The sequence below is a fragment of the Staurois parvus genome, unplaced genomic scaffold, assembly GCF_062004578.1.
Source record: "Staurois parvus isolate SC_StPar_1 unplaced genomic scaffold, SC_StPar_1.0 ptg000980l, whole genome shotgun sequence".
Lineage (NCBI taxonomy): Eukaryota > Metazoa > Chordata > Amphibia > Anura > Ranidae > Staurois > Staurois parvus.
In genome coordinates, this window is record NW_028318776.1 from 2,676,469 (window position 1) to 2,691,556 (window position 15,088).

The window sequence follows — 15,088 nt, forward strand, 5'->3', positions numbered from 1 at the left end:
AGAAAAATTTTTTAATTGTGCACATCTCTACAAGGGTGCATAGTGAAGTTTTTGCTTTGTATGTTTGTGCGCAATCAATGTCCCACCGTATGCACATACACTTTAGTAAATTAGCTTACTAATAATTAATAGCTACTAAAAAGCTACTAATAAATAATAACTACTGTATGCAGCAATTTGACTAAAGGAGGCTTCATAGGAGAGGAGTACATCTTCTTTGGGCAATACTGTTGAGTTCTTAGAAGAGGACCCAAGCTCATGGTATCTGCAATATAGTTTTCCTTAACATAAATAAATGTTTCATTGTCTATGCTACATGTACCACTTGCAACAAGGGTAACAAACACAGTTATCTGTCCTGAACATTAAATTAAACAAAATACAAATCATTTGGCCATAGTTGAAGTGCACAAATGTGTTTTGTCCATAAGGAATGATTTATTTAATTAACTAGAATGGAGACATGAATTGTTTAATGGGATTTCTGGGACTACTTATGCCACATAAAGATATCCAGAGGAAAAGAGATTATCTGTGAAAAATGTGAGCTCATATGGAGCCGAATTAGCAAATTAAATTACCATCTGCTGAGTTTGAAAATTTTCTAATGCCAATTTTATTAAAAAAATGTTATGATGTAATGTTTGGGACACATTCAATATTACACTATGCTTTTATTTAGTTTTCTTGTATTTCTAGAAATAGCATGACATTTTGTTTATTTAAAAAAATAAACATGGGATAAATAAACAGAAATTGTAGATCCATGTTAAAGGAAAATTTAATTATCACTAAATATCTGATATAGCATTTAAGTGCTACACAAGGTGTTGCATAAGTCAATATATTAAAAAATGATCTTTCCATTTGAATTTACAGTTTTCTAAAATGTAAGAAAGCTCAAATGTTGCTTCTTTGCCGTATGGCAGCCTAAACACATTTGCACAAATGTTCAAAGAAATATTAATATCTGCATGCATGATTGGTTGGTTTTTGTCAAACTCTACACTGAGATATATGTCCAATTCCAGGCATTCCTTGCAATGGGAGTCTCATTCGTGAGCTATTCTCAGAGCTTTTCCACTTCTAAAGAGACACAGATGCTGCAGTTTTTCTCATTACAACACTGAGCTTGCTTAGGTGACTATATTAATGCTGACGTCCCAGAAAGCAGTGTGAGAAAGGACATGGTAAAACAAACAGCATAGTTTCAGAACACATGAAAGTAAGAATCTACAACAGGGGTACTGAATTAAATTCACAGAGGTCTGGTTGGTAACATTTTTTCTGCAGAGGTCCGAATCTCATTTTTCTTCTATTACTCAGGTCTTTCATATCACAGCTCCTAATAAATGTCTTCAGTCCCCCCTTTGTCAACACAGCCTCCCATACATCACAACTCCCTTTCATGTTAGAGCCCCCTCAACATTATAGCCCCGCTTACATCACAGTCCCCCCTTCACATCACAGTCCCCCTTGCAATCATAACCCCCCACATCACAGTTTCCCCCTTCTTGATATCACAGACCCTTCATATCACAGCTCCCTCCTCTCACATCACAGCCCCCCATATCACAGCTCCTCCTCTAACATCACAGTTCCCCCATATCACAGCTTTCGTCACATCACAGCCCCCCATATTACAGCTCTCCCCTCTCACACCACAACTCCCCCCTATCACAGCCTCCCCATTTCACAGCTTCCCCCACCCTCACTTTACAGCCTCCCATATCACAGCTTCCCCCTTTCACTTCACAGCCCCACATATCAAGGCTTCACCCTCAAAGCCCACCCATTTCACAGCCCCCCACTTCAGTCCCCATATCACAGCTCCCCCCAAACACTTCACAGCCCCCTATATCACAGCTCCCCCCTTTAACAGCCCCCCATATCACAGCTTCCCCATATCACAGTCCCCCACATCACATTTACCCCATATCACAGCCCCCCAATATCACAGATTCTCTCTCTGCCATCACAACCCCCTACCCCCATAATCTTACCCCTACCTTAACTCAGCATTGTGGAGGGCGGGAGGAATGGCTGGGTGGACTCCTGTTCTGCATGTACTCACCTGCCACCACCATCATTGCCACTGCTGTTGAAGTCAAAGCAGGGAAGAGGATGGAGGAATAGAAGAAAGGACTCCTCTTCTGAATGTACCAACTTTCCAGAACAGGGAGGAGGGCAGGAGGCACAGAAGGTCTCCACTGAGGGCGTGAGCTGGCCAACACTTCTTGTTAAAAGGCGAGTGACCCGTTTGTTAATATGAGAGGTTGACTCCCCTCCCCTCGCTCCCCCTTTAGATCTGCAGTGCCTCCCACCCTCCTCCCTGCTCTGAGCTCAGTGGCTAAGGCAGCAGGCTGGTACATTCAGAAGAGGAGTCCTTCCTTCCATTCCTCCCACCCTCTCTCTTGCTGTGACCTCAACAGCAGCGGCAACTACAGCAGTGGTAGGCAAGTACATACAGAATAGGAGCCCACCCTGTCATTCCTCTCTATTTCTAACATCTGCCTCAGCAGGAGGAGAGGAGTGCACTCAAGCTGTTAAGTGGTGTGGCCGCGGTCCAGACAGGACTGTCACCTGGTCCGTATTCAGACCGCAGTGATAGTGTGATATACAATATTGTTCTCTTAAAGGTGTTTTTCATGGCAGCATACAATGAGTTGTGGCTTCGTCCCCACAACCTGATAGGACTGGGTAACTATAAATTAAAGACAGACCCGGCTCACAGCATTCATCTTTTTGTCCTCAACTGATCAGGACTGGAGTCATGAGGTATCTCTAACCATTTGTCACCCCAGCCAGGTTCAGCTTCTCCTGCGCGGAAGTCCTTCCTGTACAGCCTCTAAATGAGCTATATGGTTGGAGCCCCATTCTGATGGTCTGGGGGCATGGTTCAGCCTCTCCTGGGTGAAAGGCCTTCCTTAACAGCCTCTAAATGAGATATATGGTTGGAGCCCCATTCTGGTGATGCAAGCCTGTCAAAGAAAGCTTTACACAAGCTTTGGCGTAAGTGGCAGTGTTTTCCCTTTGCTTTCCATATGCTTTTCCCTTCTTTTCTCTGTCAGAACTTTCTTGTGCCTGTCTGTGTTATGGGTATTTGCCATTTCCAAGATGGCTGCAGCAGTGCAAGTACACTCTGAGCATAGATGACAGGAAGTGAAGTGGCCACTGTGGCAAGTTTCCTGGCTTGCTCTTTTCCAAGATGGCATTGTGAGCCACAGACTGTAATCTGAGCATGGTCAGGAGCTAATATCAATAATGGGCAAGGGTGACAGTTTTAAATGGTTTGAACATGAAGTAGTTCTCTACTCTATGCATGCTGGATGTTTATGTGGTCACTGTTTTCAGGTACTGCTTGTTTTGCACTTTGGCATTCACCTGGGCTTTTCCTATCTCCGGTTCGCATTTATGTCAATTGGATGTGGTTTGAACCACATTCAATCTGCATGCCATGTGAAAAAAAAATTGCTTCCTGTGGGGCCTGTTCATGTATGTCCGGAGCACTGGTTTGATTTGAAAAAGAGAGTCATGTACAATCTCTGAGCAGTGCGTTCCAGTTCAGGTGCGGATTACAGTCTATTGACTTCTATGGGAACCATTTCTAAACCGCATATGTGTGAACAGGATAAAATCCTGACCTAATCCTGTCCTGAACCTGATGTAAAGAATAAGTTCACCTTTTGGACAAAAATAATAAATGTACTTTTTTTGCTTGTAAAAAAATTAGCATTTATTATTTTTGTCCAAAGGAGCCTGTAAAGCATTGCACCAGAGATCAGTAAAATGCTGATGCCATGCAGATCTGCAGACTGTCAGAATATCTGCTTGATGTATGATCAAGCAGATATTCTGACAGGAAGCTTCAATAAACTACCATGGTGCTCCTTAGCACTGTGGTAGTTAATTTAAAACTGCAAGCTGATAGCCGCTAAGACTGCCGAGAATTGTAGGCACTTATTCGCAGAACTCTGAATGAGTGATGCGGCTGTGTGGGGGGTGCCCCGCATGGCCACCCTGTTTTCAAATCTGACAGATAGTATGGGGAGACATCTCCCTGTACTATGCCAGAGGGAGGGGGAGTGGCGGTGGGCAGGGCTATGGGAACATGTTACATGATCCACCCTAAAAAAAGGTGGAACATGTAACATGTTCCAAATGTGAACTTATCCTTTAACCTGTGATGACCCGCTGAACAACTACTGTATCAATTAGCTGTGAAACCTGAGCTTCAGTCTGCACCGCGCTTGTGTGAATCCACTCTCAGTGTTGCTCTGGGATCACTGTGTCATGTTGCTTTCGATTTCAGGCTGCTGCTTTGCTCTTTTTCTATGGGGAACACTGCCTAGTCAGAGCCATTGCTTGAAAGGTAAAGGAATTAGGTAAGTAATGAAGATATTGAGAAAAAGAGAACCAATACTGCTGTAATGACTACAGCCCTGTATGGACCTCAAGATGGAGAGAGCCCTCTAAAGACAAGACAAGTTGCCATCTAAGAGCAGACATCAAGGTCATCATCTCAGCTCTCATTCTCATTGCTCCCCATCTACAAACATAACAGTTTACCAGTCCTAATAGTTGCTGCGTTTGTGGTGGAAAGTAACTGCCTGACAAGCTAGTATGTCAAGTTTTCCTGGAGCAAGCAGCATACAGTCCTGCAATGTCCTCAAGATGGAGTTAGCCCTCTAAAGACCAGAACAGGTGCCATTTAGATGCAGGCATCCAGGAAATATTGGTCAAGATCATCATCTCACCTCTCATTATTATCGCTCCCCATCTACAAACACCAGAGGTTACCAGCTCTAATAGTTGCTGCGTTTGTGGTGGAAAGCCGTTGAAAAGCTAGTATGTTAAGACAACGGCCCCAATCTATTTGGGAGCAGAATGGGTACAGACATCTCAAGGGTGACCACTGGCAGGTCAGGGCAGAGATCATCTGACAAAAAAAAACAGAAGAATCAGAAAGGTTCAGTATACAGAGATGAGGAGGCAAAATCCTATAGACCGGGAAAAGATTACAAATTTCAGATTCTTGAGAGAACAGCAGAAGTCCTTTTAAGGGTGCACTCATTCAGGAGGTGCAAAATGAAGATTTGTACACAAATGTGGATTGAAAAATATTCAGGATCAATGGGCAATATTGTCGTGACATTGGTGGAAGTTTAAGGGATGTCCACCTCTGATCACTTCAGACCAGTCAGGCTACTGGATTCGATGGAAAAGAAAAAATTCAGCTCCAGTTTGTATCCAAAAGAATAAAAAGATAAGCAATTGTGAAGTTTCCAAGCATTCAGAGGAGATGAAGAATGCAGTTCACTTCTGTTCCTAGTTAATAAAACAAAACATGAATAGCTTCAAAATCAGACTATCTTTGCCCAGTGCTAAACTTGAAAAAACTCACCAAGCTTGGAAAGTTGGCTTGGAATCTTCAATTAATTCTTTTTCTATTCTATTATTGATAAATATGGGAGTATTGAATGCTCTCTGTAGGTTTATCAAAGGCCTACCTACTTGTCCCTATTCATCCTGCCTTTCAGTTCTACTACTGGTTTTGGTGCCTTCCCTTCGGTCTGTCCTCCCCCAGGACATTCACAAAGGTCCTACTGTCTACAATTGCAAGGGGGATGGCAATACACCACTGCTTGGACAGCATCCTTTTTCTAGCCAGCAATCGGGAGATGCTTATCCAGCATCTGGATGCTCTGCTACACAATATATAACATTTTGATAGCTAATTAAATAGAAGAGCTTCCTCTGCCCAGCCCAGCGAATGAGCTTCTTGTGGGCATTTTGGACACACAGAAAAAGGCAGTAGAACTTCCACGAGGGAAGATCCATCCTCTGATTAGAGAAATTCAAAGGTGGTTTGGGAGTGAAGTCTCTTCCAGCAGAACAGTGCCTGAGTATCCTTGGTTCTTCTTAACTGACCAATTGTTGCTTTCAAATGGAACATTATCACATCAGACGTCAGCCAGAAAGGTTGGGGGACACATTTCCAAGAACAGGCTGCTCAAGCTCATGGGATGTTCAGCTTACGAGTTATAGTATTAAATGCTCTCAGACTGAGATCCCTTCTGGCATTCACTCCTTTTATAAGAGGAACAAGAGTTGTACTGTACCTAGACAGCAGTAGAAGGGTAGAATTCTTAGCTTCCAGTTTTGATCATTTCAGTTATACCATTTTGTCTGAGTAGGCTCTGGTATCTGTCTCTCCTACTGTTGAATATTGAGCCACCATTGCCAGTAACAATGGATCTACTCTCTCATGGCCAGTTTTGCCATCAAACCTAAAGAGACTACATTTGATAGCATGAAAGTTGAGAGACTGAGGCTACCGAGTCAAGGGTGCTCAGTGGAGGTAGTGGCTGCCTTGTGGCAAGCTAGAGAGGTCTCCATGAATAAATCTTATCAGAGAGTATGGGTAGAATATGCAGATCTCACAGAGCAAAAGCCTGGAGTCCTTTTTAACCATAACAAGCCAAGGTTCCACAGTTCTTACAACTGGGGCTGGACAAAGGCCTTGTCTCAGTCCTACAGAATTGGCTACACTCTGCAATCTAACCCTGAGGACCATATTTCTGGTTGCTACAACCTCTGTGAAAGGGTGTCAAGCTTCAGGCTTTACACTCGAGGAGCCTTTAGGAACCTAATGTTCGACCCTTACAGAATAATCCTAAAATCCCCAGACCGCTTTTATCTATACAATGTCTTTCTCCTTCCACATTAACCAGGTACTAATTTGCCATCTTTCTTTGGTGAAGTGAAAGAACCATATCCCCTGGATGTTGGTCTAAGGGCTCTTTCACATATACATTCCGATCGAGTCCGCCTTAAAAACGGGCAGGTGGACCCGATCGGAACCTCCATTCTCCTCTATGGAGCAGCGGTTGTAAACCAACATGGGTTTATTTACACCCACCAGCATCTGATCCAATTTGCCAAAAAGGGACGGATGGGGATCCAATTCCCCTTCCGTCCATTGGATCGGGTCAGATGAAAATGGACAGGCAATCCATTTACATCCGACTGCCCAATGAGGGTAGCGAGCAGCTCTGTGTCTGCTCTTCAGCAGCGGAGTGGACACAGAGCTGTCATCCACTTGCTCAACGAGGATCAGCGTAGATATCCCCCACTGAGCAAGTGGATCCACTAAATGGGTCTGCCCCGTGTGAAAGGACCCTAACTCTGATGGCTTGCTGAGCAGCTACTTTTTCATTCAGGAAAGCTGAAATCTGTGCCTGGTCCTTAAGGCAGAGTCAGTCAGCATCAACACTTACAGTCGCCTCCTAAATTGTTAAGACAATTAAAAGAGCCTACTATTCATATGACCTTTCTATTCCGTAAGACTTAAGAGCACATTCTACCAGGGCAGTGCCAGCTCTATGGACAGCACAATGCTGAGTATCTTCTGAGGTTATTTGCAAGTCAGCAATATGGTCCTCCCAGAACACCTTCATTGCATTTTATCAGGTAAACCCGGTTTAACCTATGACAGTAAAATCTGGAAAATGTGTTGTGCAGGAGCAAACTTACGCTACTGAAAATTACAAATTCTTTTCATGTGCCCTCTCATATGGCGAGTTACAGTAGTTCTTATTGTATGCTGCAATAATGTGCCAGGAACATGGAAAATTGTATATTACCTTTCTGTAATTTTCCTTTCCTGGTGCATCTTCATGGCAGCATACAATGGGTTGTGGCTCCGCTCCCACAACCTGATAGGACTGGTTGACTATAAATTAAAGACTGACCCAGCTCGCTGCATTCTCTGTAACTCTAATCATTTGGGTGGGAATCTGTATGCTGTCATGAAGATGCACCAGGAAAGGAAAATTACGGAAAGGTAAGTATACAATTTTCCAATCATAGTAAGTGTTCTCCTAGCACTTAGCTCTGTAAATACTGGTGATAGTCTACCTTAGCAGAATCGTGCATAAAATACAAGAGAAAAAAGTTTTAACTGTGTGAAATTCAAATAAAATCCAGAGAAAAACAGAAAAATTGATGATTCAGAAGCATTGTGCATTATTTGTCCATTCCAAAGTCAATATCATGTCGGAAACCACAAAACAATTAGCTGAACCTGATTGCAGTTTATTTACCAATATTTTATATTATTATTTTATAATATTATTGTACACAAATATAACAGAAAAAATAAGTAATTTAATTAATTACTTACTATGAAATGCCAATATATGACATATGCTGAACAGCTTCTTTTGTTATTGAAATATGGATTTAAATATTTGTACCTATGGCGTTTAAACATGTATAAATGTAAAAAAAAAATAGAATATTTTGAAATCTATCACACACACCCTTGCATTTAGACAAGTGTTATTTTAGTACAAGCTGCACATATTTTAGGTCCCTGTAATCAGAATAAATAGTAAAAATATTTGGTGTGAAAACATAAAATTATATTAGTTATTAAATATTATTTTGCATAAAGGATTTTTTAGTATTCTTACAACCCAAGCCCAGGGAAATAAATACTTTTTTCTGTAGTCAGCACTTCAAGAGTTAAAGTGATAGTAAAGGCTACTTTTTTAAATAGCAAACATGTCATATGTACCTGCTCTGTGCAATGGTTTTGCACAGAACAGCTCCCGATCCCCCTCTTCTCGAGTCCCTTTCCTGCACTCTGGGCCCCTCCCTCCTGCCAAGTGCCCCCATAGCAAGCAGATTGCTATTGGGGCACCTGAGCAGGCTCACTCCTGAGCCATTGCTCTGTGTGTCCATTCAGGCACAGAGCGCAGTTTAGCTCCAGCCCCACTCTCTCCTCATTAGCTCACTGGCTGTGACTGACAGTAGAGGGAGTCAATGGCTCCTGCTGCTGTCTCAGCCATTGAAGAGGAAGAGGCCTTGGAGAGGGGCTACTCTTGTGCACATTTCTGGATCAAAATGGAGCTCAGGTACGTATTGAGGGGCTGAGGGGGCTGCTGCACACTGGAGGTTTTTTATCTTCATGCGTAGAATGCATGGCGGTAAAAAACCTTGAGCCTATACAACCACTTAAATGGACCGCATTCTGGTTTTATGATGTCAGGATACTAGACTGGTAGAGAATGAGGGTGCAAACTCTACTGGAACCCATCTAACTGGGGGGAGGAACAGCTGAAAAGAAATTGGAAACCTCTGCAATATATACTGTACTATATATAAATACTGATTTTTCTATGATATATACACTAACACTAGGGATAAAGTTTGGGTTCAGCCCACTATAGGGTTCGACCAAAGTTTTAGATGTTTGGCATTTGTGAACTGGCCAAACAATTGGGCCAGATTGCTAAACAAATTTGGTTAATGATGCAACACAGCTCCTGGCCGTTTTGCTTATATTCAAGAGCTAGAAACTGCAGTTAGTGAAAAAGTGGTGATCATGATTTTCTTTTGACAGGTTAGTTCATCATGATTGACATGGATGACATGATTGACAATACATTTACATTGTGTGACTTTGTTTTTAATAAAGGACATGTCAAAAGTCTTTATTTATGTTACAATTTTTTTGTTAATTAAAAAACTCCACCTATTCATGTAGGAGAAAGATGATATGTGTGACCCTTTTATTTTTAAAGGGGTTTCCAACTTTTAATAATCCCCACTCACACCCCCCCACAACCACCAGGCCACAGCTAGGGAGAAGAGACCATTGTCTTTATCAAAATGGGGAAAGGGGTTTTGCTTAAGGGCTCCTGAGAGGCCTGGTATGCCAGGTTGCATACTTTGATAGAGGTCTGGTATGGATTATAGGGGAGTTTCACACTTTTTAGGTTTAAGGCATCCCCTAGACATGTATTTAAAGGATTTTGGCATTTTTAATGTTTAACTTTAAGCATTATTAAAATTGCTGCTGCCCACCAACAGTAGTTTTTACAAATTTCTTTTGCACTGGTATATATCCCTAATGGTAATACCCAAATCTCCATGCCCTTTGTTTTACATTCAATACCTATTAGCCTCAAAAAGGGCCAGCAATGATTTTAAAGATTCAGATCCTATTATCTGTGTATTAGCAGTTCGATCAACCACCCTAAAGCCAAACATAGGTACATTCAACTCATCCCTAGCTAACACTATATTGCATTATACGTTTATCTGCTACACATTTTCACTACAGTTGTGGCCAAAATTATTCAACCCCCAATGCTGTAAAGGGGTTTAGGGACTATAGTGTACATTTGGAATTGTATTCAGAATCAAATCCTACAAGGACGTTGTAACTACCCAAATGCAACTAAAATGACATCAATTGTTTATGTAATACAGTAGTAAATGGTTCTTATGTGGTTTCTTCATTGCCACAATTATTCAACCCCTTAAAGACTACCACTCTGAAGAACAGAGGTTCATACAGGTGCTTTCCATCAGGTATTGAAAACACCTGTGGATGTCACCGAGCAGCAATCAAGCATAATAAGCACCAATTAGGCAGCTTTAAAATGACTGTGATACTCAGCTCCTTCTAGACATTTACTGGTGTGGTTACAAACATGGTGAAGGCAAGAGAATGGTCCAGGAAGACAAGAGAAGAGGTGATTTCTCTTCACAGGAAGGGCAATGGCTATAAGAAGATTGCAAAGATGTTAAACATACCAAGAGACACCTTAGGAAGCATCATTCGCAAATTCAAGGCAAAGGGCACTGTTGAAACGCTACCTGGTCGTGGCAGAAAGAAGATGCTGACTTCGACTGCTGTGCGCTACCTGAAGCGTAGAGTGGAGAGAAGTCCCCGTGTGACTGCTGAGGAACTGAGAAAAGATTTGTCAGATGTGGGTACAGAAGTTTCAGCCCAGACAATAAGACGCACACTGCGTAATGAAGGCCTCCGTGCCAGAACTCCCAGGCGTACCCCCTTGCTGTCTCCAAAGAATAAGAAGAGTCGACTGCAGTATGCCAAAAGCCATGTGGACAAACCACAAAAGTTGTGGGATAGTGTTCTGTGGACTGATGAAACAAAATTAGAACTGTTTGGGCCCATGGATCAACGCTATGTTTGGAGGAGGAAGAACAAGGCCTATGATGAAAAGAACACCTTGCCTACTGTGAAGCATGGTGGAGGGTCAATCATGCTTTGGGGCTGTTTTGCTTCTGCAGGTACAGGGAAGCTTCAGCGTGTGCAAGGTACCATGAATTCTCTTCAGTACCAGGAGATATTGGATGGAAACGTGATGCAGTCCGTCACACACCTGAGGCTTGGGAGACGTTGGACCTTTCAACAGGACAATGATCCCAAGCATACCTCCAAGTCCACTAGAGCATGGTTGCAGAGGAAAGGCTGGAACATTTTGGAGTGGCCATCGCAGTCACCAGACTTAAATCCGATTGAGAACCTCTGGTGGGACTTAAAGAAAGCAGTTGCAGTGCGCAAGCCTAAGAATGTGACTGAACTGGAGGCCTTTGCCCATGAAGAATGGGCGAAGATACCCGTAGATCGCTGCAAGACACTTGTGTCAAGCTATGCTTCACGTTTAAAAGCTGTTATAACTGTAAAAGGATGCTGTACTAAGTACTAAGATTGAATGTCACTTGGGGGTTGAATAAAACTGATAATGCTGTGAGCACAGAAAAGACATTTGTGGTTATTTCATTATAACTGTTATGTTATATTTGTCTGACCTACAAGTGCCTCTTTAATGTAAATGTAAGCAAGATGACTGAATGATCAAAAGCAATGTCAAACTGGCCAAAACACTCAATTTCAGTGGGGGTTGAATAATTTTGGCCACAACTGTATAATTGAACAGTTATTTTAAAACAGGAATACTTGATGTTTAACTATATAACTTATATTAATGTTAAATACTTGAAAGAGAACTCATCTTTAAAATCCTATGTATGTATCTCACCATTAATGTGTATCTATCTAATGTGAAATACTGTACACTGCAAAATCAGAACAAGACTATGAGAAGGTGATCTCTTCTACTTGATGTTTATAAAGAAGAATGTTGTTGTAAAGGATTTGTACAAGATGAAAGATGTAATACCATTCTTATTTTGTCCTTATTTGCTTTAAACTGGAATATTAAAAACCTTTTACGTGATCTGAGTAGCTTTAGTCTATCATAAATATTGCATGCATCCCATGTGACTATAGGGTACTGTACTTAAACCTTTGATGAATCTTGAGTGTCAGGATAAAGGTAGAATGGAGGACAATTGCTTTGGTGTTTATTGAATGGCTCACACAGGAATCTTCTCCCAATGAGTTTATGTTTGATGCGAAAATACTGTTCAACTTCCCAAATTGCATTACATACCCATAACACTAGAGGAGTTTTAAGAATAAGAGTTATTCAATTATTTCTAAGTACATTGCAGTGTAATCTCTAAGACACATGACCTGGGGCTTTCATCTCTATAACTTTTGCTAGCTGTTTTTTATTTTACGTATACAATTTCTATTGTATGGCTGAACTGGCTTAAAAAAACTTTATGAAGAAGAATAAAATGGTTTAACCTGAAATAAGATCCACATGCAACTCATATAATCAAGTTTACACCAAAACACATTTGAAATTTGCCACATCATTGATAACTACACTGCTCAAAAAAATTAAAGGCATACTTTTTAATCAGAGTATAGCATCAAGCCAATTAAATTCCTGGGATATTGATCTGAACAGTTGGCCAATGACATTTTTTCACTACCCATCTTTTCTGATTGTCTTTTACTAGTTTTGAATTTGGCTAGGGTCAGTATCACTACTGGTAACATGAGGCAATATCTGGACCCTACAGGCAATCCAACTCCTCCAGAACGGCACATCAATACATGCCATTGCCAGAAGGTTTGCTATGTCTCCCAGCACAGTCTCAAGAGCATGGAGGAGATTCCAGGAGACAGTCAGTTACTCTAGGAGAGCTGGGCAGGGCCGTAGAAGGTCCTTAACCCATCAGCAGGACTAGTATCTGCTCCTTTGTGCAAGGAGGAACAGGATGAGCACTGCCAGTGCCCTACAAAATGACATCCAGCAGGACACTGGTGTGAATGTCTCTGGCATCAGAAAACAGACAGAAAACAGACAATCAGAAACAGGCTTCATGAGGGTTGCCTGAGGGCCTGATGTCCTCTAGTGGGCCCTGTTCTCACTGCCTGGCATCATAGCGCTCGATTGGAATTTGCCATTGAACGCCCCTCATAGTTACCAGCCTGCACCAGTGAAAATGTAGATATGAATGCTCAGGTAGTAAATAGCTTCATATATAGAACACTTGAGAAAGTAAGGAGACGTTGCCACTTGTTAACCCTTACCTATAATAAACTCTTGCTTAAAGGATAAGTTCATCTTTCGTAACATGTTATGAATGGACCGGCCCCTGATCCAAGCGTTTTGACATCTAGCGGGGATCTTCTCCCTCCACTAGCTGTCCCAATTTAAAAAAAACTCACTCATTCATGTCTTTATGGACCTTGCTTTGTACACTGGTGCACAGTCATGTTGAAACAGGAAGGAGCCATCCCCAGACTGTTCCTACAAAGTTGGGAGCATGAAATTTTCCAAAATGTCTTGGTATGCTGATGCTTTAAGAGTTCCCTTCACTGGAACAAAGGGGCCAATCCCAACCCCTGAAAAACAACCCCACACCATAATCCCCTCCTCCACCAAACTTTACACTTGACACAATGCAATCAGGCAAGTACCGTTCTCCTGGTAACCGCCAAACCCAGTCATGTCCATTGGATTGCCAGACAGAAGCGTGATTTGTCACTCCAGAGAACACATCTCCACTGCTCAAGAGTCCAGTGGTGGTGTGCTTTAAACCACTGCATCTGACGCTTTGCATTGCACTTGTTGATGTAAGGCTTGGATGCAGTTGCTCGGCCATAGAAACCCAATCCATGAAGCTCCTTACACACTGTTGTTGTGCTAATCATGAAGTTTGGAGGTCTTTAGCTATTGACTCTGCAGACATTTGGTGACTTCTGTACACTGTGTGCTTCAGCATGCGCTTACCCCGCTCTGTCATTTTATGTGGCCTACCACTTCTTGATTGATTTGCTGTTGCTTCCACTTTGTTTTAATACCACTAACAGTTGTCTGTGGAATATTTAGTAACAAGGAAATTTCACGGATGGACTTATTGCACAGGTGGCAACCTATCACGGTACTTCGCTCCTGCGAGTGACCCATTCTTTCACAAATGTTTGTAGAAGCAGTCTGCATGCCTAGGTGCTTGATTTTATATACCTGTGGCCATGATTGGAACACCTGAATCCAATGATTTGGTGGGGTGACCCACTACTTTTGGAAATACAGTGTGTGTGTGTATGCAATACATGTTCAAGCTGGCCAACTGCATGATTGATAACCCTCTTAAACTTTGTATTTTCCCATTGTGGATTTGCATGGCTTGATTTGATCCAGAGCTGTTTTCACCTCCAGCTGTGTGTGCCCCATATTGGCACTATATATCCACACTTTCAAGCGTAATTACTTTAGCAAATAAGAGTTGAAAAATCTGAAAGATAGAGTAGGGACTGGTCAGAGAGGGAGTACTTTGACGCAGTTGGCCACCTTGTACATGTATTGCAATATATGTTAACTAAGAATCCCCATTTATAAGCGCAAGTTTTCTGTAGGTAGAGATGTAAAATGTCTGGAAATTTTGAAGCCATGGGAAAAAAACTTTTCCCCTGTTTTTTCTTGAAACAAATGTACATTTGCAAATAAATTGAAAAAGAAATCAGTGAGGAGTACATTTTTTTAAATTAAAGTCATTTTGTTACTCTGGGAATGTGAAATGCAGTATGTATAAAAGTATTATGCTTAAAATAAACGAACAGCTCATTCAGTAAATAAACTAAACTTGTTTTTTTAAATGTTATTTTTAATACAAATGGAATAACAACTGGATATGTTAAGAACATTTCAACTATATATGAGAACAGGTAACCACCCCCCTTTTCTTCATAATAATTTCAAAGTTTCCTGTCCTTATGCATTTTCATTTATTGACAATGCAGATCCATAAGCATATATTACTCTTATAAGACCTTGATCAATGTTCTCCAAATCTTCAGGTGTCATTTTATCTATAGATGCAGGGATTGTGTATTTTTGGGAGGCCA